The sequence below is a fragment of the Ambystoma mexicanum genome, chromosome 8, assembly GCF_040938575.1.
Source record: "Ambystoma mexicanum isolate Mex_15411 chromosome 8, UKY_AmexF1_1, whole genome shotgun sequence".
In the NCBI taxonomy this organism is placed as follows: Eukaryota; Metazoa; Chordata; class Amphibia; order Caudata; family Ambystomatidae; genus Ambystoma; species Ambystoma mexicanum.
In genome coordinates, this window is record NC_090929.1 from 1,540,997,360 (window position 1) to 1,541,004,914 (window position 7,555).

General features: G+C 47.6%; 1 long non-coding RNA gene across 1 annotated transcript; it reads left to right on the top strand.

Moving 5' to 3' along the window:
* The first annotated feature begins 2,056 nt into the window (after positions 1-2,056).
* On the top strand, positions 2,057-2,653 carry LOC138473810 (uncharacterized). The gene is made up of 2 exons (XR_011268930.1): positions 2,057-2,154; positions 2,464-2,653. It is a non-coding gene; the product is annotated as an uncharacterized lncRNA (long non-coding RNA).
* Positions 2,654-7,555: the final 4,902 nt, after the last annotated feature.

Consider the following 7,555-nt stretch of genomic DNA (forward strand, 5'->3'; position numbering starts at 1 on the left):
ATGTGTACGAACAAAGAAACCCCTCCACAGTTGGGTGGCAGCTTCTCGTATGCCTTGGATCCGCACACCAGTAGATATCCATCAGTACTGCTGTGCCAATCTTCATTGCTGGATTCTTTTTGTGTACCTACAATCTGTGTTTTCTCCACCCTTTACTGTACTGTCATTCTGGAAACATAATGCAGGTTTCTTCAGTGGTATTATGTATTTATTTACATTTTTGTATCGTACCACACACCCGGAGGTCTCAGGACGTACATAAAACACAAACACTATGACAGGAATCAGGAGAAGGAAGGGGTGGCAGGGGTCAATTAAAGTGCAAGGTTAAAGAGATGAGTCGTGATCCTTTCTTTGAAGTCCGTAAAGGACATTATCTATTATGGGCATTGGTCCAGCTTCATTGTCTAAGCAGGTCAGTTACTTAGTGCTCGCATTCCATTCCTTCGGATGCTTGTCATTTTCTCCTTGTACTGTGTTTACTGGTGCTTGTACTAGGGTGTGTGACTTGCTACCTACTACTTCCTCCTTCCACCCTTCTGCTGTGTATACCTGGCCATACAGAAGCATTTGTGGTCTTTCCCAACATCCTGGTTCTCCTCCTATTTCCTTGACACCTTTCTCCTTTCCTATCTGAACTTGACCTTGCTCCATGTTCTTCTATAGAACAATGGTGCTAACACACTGTAGCATTTTAAGATATCTTCTTTCACTGTCCTCTCTGGTCTATACTGTGTGTGAGTAAAGACAGTTTACCTTGTTCACACTCTTTCAAAATTCCTTTCTGTTTCTTTAATGGTTTTGACTGAATTTAACTATAATGGAATCCACTCTAATGTACTTATTGAGTGTGATTTCTGTCTTCCACAGTGGAACAACTGTTAAAACCATATGAGTCCGGGACATGTCGACCGGCCCACTGTTTAATTACTTATGTCCTAGAATGCGTTGCTTCTGCCTTTTAACGCATTGATAGGGAGTTGGTATTCATGCTGTTCCATTGGGGGCGTTTCCACGGTTACACCAGTGCACTTTTTAGTTTTTATAACATATAACATGTCCTGTATTTAGGTATATTTAACATACACTAGAGCTCCCACTTGGGAGGTTTCCCACTGTGGCCATAGTACTCAGCACGTTTATTCATTTAACCTAGATTATCCGTAAAATAATTTATCTGGGGTCCTTTGACAACTAACATAATTAGAATTCTCTATGAGACTCATCCCGAACATACTGTCCAATCTTACAATGTGGATTATTGCTTGTTGTATTCCAACAGCATGCTCTTTTCCGTTGTGCAATACACTTTCCACAATGGCGCTCATTTTAACACCAGCATTTCAGCTATGGTGCACATGAAGATTTTACTTAGTCCTTTTTTATCTTCCCCACACACACACTCGGTTCTGGATGGGCTGGTGTCTGTGTAGATCGTTGCCAGGGAGACGCTGAGACCCTCCACAGTCCACACGAGCATCTCATCCCCCCGATCGGGAGGCGCTTGTATTTTAGTTCCATTGAGCAACAGAAGCGGCTTCTGCTTTCACACGCGATCGTATAGCTTCATTGAAACTACTTGGCAGAGGTAAATACAACAGCATATCAATGGCGCCTTACCTATTTCAAACTACGATCCATTAGATCCCCTCTTTCCACTGGGGAGCATTCTGAATTGTTTGCTTCTTTCATGTTTACAGCCGAGCACTTTAGATTCTGGTTCCCGAGGATATTTTGGGACATATGAATATTTCCGGGCAAGCAGTGCATCCGCACGTGTAACTCCCGTTTTAACTTGCAGATTGTAAGGTAAGCGAGAGCTCTACATATGCTTCCATTGTTTTTTCACGCCCGTTATGCACTTATGGACCTAATTCATTTCTACTTATCTCTATTCATAAGGGACTGTTGTCCCTTTATTTCTTTGTTGTTAGCGTTTTCTGTGAACAAACCTTAAATATAATAATTGTTTTTGACCAATTAGATGTGTAATGAATATCCAAACTCTTAGAACCGCTTTATTTATGTCTCATGTATAGGCATCTTGCACGCCTGAGACAAGGGTTTTCTCCACCAACTGGCGGGTAGAACTGAGAAACACGAGTTCACCAAACTTTGAGGGTTTTCTTACGCCTCACCTCCACTATACTTAAGGTATGCCACAACTCTACTTTTTTGGCACACACTCCTTGGAGATGTTTCTCACAGATGGGTAATCACCTCTATTCCTTTGATTATTTTCTGATATAGAACATGGATTTGTTCCTGGTGCACTGGCCACAGTGGGTACCCCTTATTGGGGAGTAACGTTTATGAATACCTCAGATAGTTACATTTGAACTACTCCAGTTAGGATATACCTATATATGTGAATTCGATGTGGGTTCAATAAGGACCACTATGTTTAGCACTTTACATGCGTATATTATGTTTGTTTAAATGTTGTTTTTCATGTCTGTTTAGGTTTTGCAGTCCAAACCCAATAGGCTCAAGAAGAAGGGATGAATATCCCGAAACGCGTCAGCCACGAATTGTATAAATGGACTATCATTGTTTACTGTTTTCATGTTTTTTTGTAGACAGTCATTTTGGCTTTTTCACTTCAAATCTGTATGGTGAATTTACTGTGACATTAATTAAAAACCTCCCCCTGTTTTTGGGTTTTTTACAAAATCACTGAGTGTTCAGTCTTACTACTAACTTGATCAGAATATTATTAATTAACTACAACAAATGCATTTAAAATTGCTGAACCATCAATTGATGGACTTATGATAGAGTGCAGGGGACGGGAGGGTTCCTAATTTTGGATCCTCGTCTTTTGTTTCTCCTTTCTGTGGGCTGTCAGTTTTGTATAGTATGGCCTGATCGAATTGCCAGTAATTGTTAATCATGTCAAGAGTTTTCATGTAACTCTCATGTAACAAAGGGAAATGTTGCCTTGGACATCCAGCTCAATGTTGCTGTCTTCCCCGAGAATCTTCCTTGGGTTGTGACCACGGATAGGTACATAAGGGATTGTTCTCTTGCTGCTGGTATTTAATTTACTATACACGTTTTGGAGGCACTTATGGCATAGGGGATTAGTGAGCAGACATAGCAGCTCTCCTCAGTAGTTTCTTTACCTACTTTTGTCATGTGCTTGTACCACATGTTATTAGACACTCAAGCAGTGTCAGTGGGATATAGGTCCACCCCCTAATGTCTGTATCAGCACCGTGCTTACCTCTCCCTACTGTGCTTACAGTGCTCCCCTGTCCACCTGACATGGTCATTCCACCTGCTGACATTGGGGTAATGTTAGTATAGGATACAGTGGTATCACCAGCGACATGAGCTATTTGCCAAAAATAAAAGCAAAAGCACCACTTGGAAATAAGAGACAAGACAAGATGAGCACTCTTTTAATAACAGTCTCCATTACCTGTGCTGCTTGGATCCTGTTGCAGCTTGTGCTTGAAGATATCAGTTGCCCTCCAGAAATGCACAAAACAAGCGCTATTGGATTAGCATTGTATTAGTTAAAGTCAAGCCCTTTAGACCATGTAGTCTGTTATTGCAAAAATGAATAGTTGCTCCAGGGGGCGTGGCTTAATGGCTGCGGTGTAGGACGTGATTCCTGGGAGCTCCTGCAGATCCGCACATGATCCTGAGGATGAAAGGCATTTAAAGTCAGCTGTGAAGTGCTAAGAAAACAGCCACTGTAGCATGAAGAAATGAGGTGTGCAGCAGGCTGAAGTTCGGGATAATTAACAGCCAGAAGGAAGTACGGAGGAAGAAAAAAGCTTGCCGTGTCTGGGCGGTGGGTGAAAACAAGATGGCGCCCACTGAACAAAGGGTCTGATGTGTAATCAGCCGTACTGCCGGGAGAGGAGGTTGCAGAAGGCTAAGGCAGTGAAACCTGTCGCTAATACGAACAATCGGAAAACTGGAAAGTAAATGCACAAAGAGACGACAGCAGTGTGAAAGGCAGCCGGACTAGTGGAAGCCAGCAGCGACGTGGGACAGAACGAGTTGGTAATTGGGAGTAGCGGATGCGTATTCGGAAGACTGGGGGCATAAATGGGAGCAGTGGACACATAGACGGCAAATACATTATCATTAGAAATCAGCGTATGCAGCCCAATGTTAACACTGGATCAGCTGTGGGACATTGTGAGCGCAGCCGCCTGTAGTCTGAAGCCTGAAGGAGCCACAAGATCAGCTGCTGGGATGCGGAAACAGTAGCAGTAGCAGCGAAGTCATCAGAGCAAAAGCAATGCAGATTGTGTTAGTTGCAACATTGTGGCCAGCATGGAGCTGCGAGGAGCGAGCCGGCAAGAGAACAGAGTGTGAAACTGACATCGGATTGGAAGGTGGTACTCGCGCCTGCTAAGGAAACAAAATAAATTTACAACACAGGCAAGCAGGCCATAACAGAGGATTACAGGTGGAAAACAAAGATACTGCTGGCTCGTGGGGGCACAAATACTACACAGAGAAATGTGGCGAGCCTGAAGCCGCACTAGGGGATGAGTCAATGAAAGTCATGTGAGGTGGCAGCAGGGCAATAACTCATAATAATAGCACCCATCAAGAGAGGTAACTTGTACTGTTGGCGCTGGAAGACACTCGCCCCAGGAGGGTTGAAAGAAGGCAGCGGAAGCCACGGCCCGAGAAGAGCACAGAAGTGGACTGCGGTGTGGTCAGTTAAGAGCCAAGCTCCACAGAAGATAACAGGCCATGGTGAGCGGGGACACGCTTGGGCATATCATTGGGAAACAGCGCTGTCTGGGGTGTGGTGCACAGTCCGCTCGGGTCGCATAAGGCAGACCGCCCCTGGAGTTACAAGTGTGGACGACAAGCTTTTCCTAACCGAAGGAATGTCCAGCAAGCCCCTGAGAGCGAAGGCCAAGCAGCCTACGCTGGACGAATATACCAGAACGCCAACTGGCCCCGAGGGAGCCAGGAGCAAGGATAAGACCTCAGCAGGGGGAATGGCCACTGTGAGTACTAACCAGGAAGTCCTGGAGGCAATCGCGGATTTGAAGGCGGCCTGGGAGTCCAAGCTTCAATTGGCTGTGACGGAATTGAAAACGGCGATGGAGCTTCAAGTGGGGGCGGTACAGGAAGATGTGAACCTCCTCAGGCAGGATGTTAGGACTTTGGCAGAGCGCACGGAGACCCTGGAGAAGGAGATGAGCCCAACTGCTGCGGACTGTGCTGCACACAAACGGGAGCTACATGCCCTGGTGCAACGAGTGGGCAATCTGGAGAGTAGGGCAGAGGAGGCAGAAGGGCGCGCTCGAAGGAATAACATTCGAATCGTCGGACTGCCGGAAGGGGCTGAGGGCCACAACCCGACGGAGTACGTGGAAAACATGCTGCTGCAGGAGATCACCGGGGGGAACCTCTCTCAGGGATTTGCTGTGGAAAGGGCGCACAGGGCCTTGACAAGGAAGCCACCGCCAGGTAACCCGCCCAGGCCAATGATTGCCAAGATTCTCAATTATCGGGATCGCGAGCGAATCCTTGAACACTTCCGTAAGGGAGGAACTATACAACGTGGCGCAGCAAATATAACTGCCTACCCGGACTATACCCTGCAGGTACAGCGAAGCCGCATGAACTTTGGATCGGTCAAGAGGAGATTGCGGGAAGCTGGCCACAAATACATGCTGCTCTATCCGGCCAAGCTAAAGGTTTTTTACAAAAACAAGACGCTGTTCTTTGAAACTCCAGAAGACGCCATGGGGTGGCTAGACATGCAGAGCTGCCCCCAAGAGCCAGATGTTCAGAAGGAAGATGGAGCTGGACGAGACAAGTAAAGTGGTGAACTGGTGGGATTGAGGAATGTGGGACTTGATTATAGTCATTGATGCAGCTGGATGGCTGGAACGCCCTGAATGGTGGGAAACATGAGCTGTGTGCACGGAGATTGCTGCGTGAGGTAGGAGCCTCCCGGGGCCGATCTTTATACCCTCATTTAGAGTTTAGTTAGGTCACTGTTAGTGCGGTGACACCCTGCCGGGTTCTCGATTGGGGTCGCCAAGAGAGAGCCAAACGCGGGTATGCCTGAGATCCAGGGATGGAGCTGGGCAGTTAGTTGGGTTGGGGTGTTGGGGTGTTTAAGTTTATATATGAGCCTTTGTGGAAGTTCTATTATTGAGAGTCTGTTTGGTGTGGGGGGGAGGGCTGCGTGGGGAGGGGAAGGGGAACCATCGATAGACCATGGGGGACCTTAAGATATTAACATGGAATGTTAGAGGGCCCAACAGTTACCTGAAACGTAATAAGGTTATGTTGTACTTGAGGCGACAGAAGATAGACATCGCCTTGTTGCAGGAGACACATCTGACGAGGGAGAGGATGGAGATGGTGGGGAGGAAATGGAAAGGGATAGCGGTGGGTTCGTCGTACTCTGGCTATGCAAGGGGAGTGCTTATCTGGGTGGCGCCGCATGTCCCATTTAAGTTAACTGAAGAAATTGTGGATGCAGATGGGAGGTTGGCGATAATTAGGGGGCTGTTAGAGAACAAAGAAGTATGCATAGTAAATACCTACGCTCCTAACCAAAACACGGCGGCATACTTTAGGACACTGTGTACCAAGCTGAGTGTGGGTGTGGGGGCTGGGGTGATTTGGGGAGGGGACTTTAATTGTGTCTTGAATCCAGGAGTAGACAGGTCGGATGGGGGGGCGGCCAGGCCCAGCCCAGCAGCCAGGGTTTTGCAGAGGTTGCTAGCAGACTTTGGCTTGGCAGATGTGTGGAGAGTGAAACACCCTGAGGGGAGGCAGTACTCGCACTACTCGGCCCCGCATAAGCTACACACGAGGCTTGATTATATCTTTGCCACCCCGGACGTGGTTGCTGAGAGTACTCATATAGAATACAAAGCGAGGGTTCTCTCGGATCACTCGCCCCTGGTCCTGGGGTGGCAGTATTGCCCCCCCAGGGCGCGAATACCGACGTGGCGCCTCCGGGCAGAGGCGCTCAAAGACCCCGTTTTCAGGGAGGATCTAAGAGATGAGATCATTGCTTACTTCGAAATAAATACTGGCAGTGTGCAGTCGGCGGGCACTCTATGGGAGGCCTTTAAGGTGGTGATGCGGGGGGTTGCCATTGCGAAGTCAAAGGGGTTGCTGGGTGGGGTTCTGGCTGAACTACAGGCGGCTGAGATTGAACTGGAGAAAGAGCTGGAGGGAGGTGGGGCAGATACGGAGGAGACATTCAGATTACAGCGGAAGTGCGCGGAACACTGGGACAGGCTCAGTAACTTAAACTACAAAAAAGACATAGAAAGGCAACACGCGGGAGGAGATAAAACGGGCCGGCTCCTAGCATGGCTATATAAGAGTGAAGCCCCCAGGTCCCCGATTCGAACTGTAACCGGTGAGGAGGGCGAGACGGTGGACACTCAAGAAGGAGTAAACAGGGCATTTGCGGAATATTATACTGCTTTATATGAGGATGATGGGGGGAGCAGCCAAGAGGAGATTGATGAGGTACTGGAGGACATAGGCCTGCCCAAGGTGAGTGACGAGGAGAGGGAGGAGCTCGATGCACCGATCATGC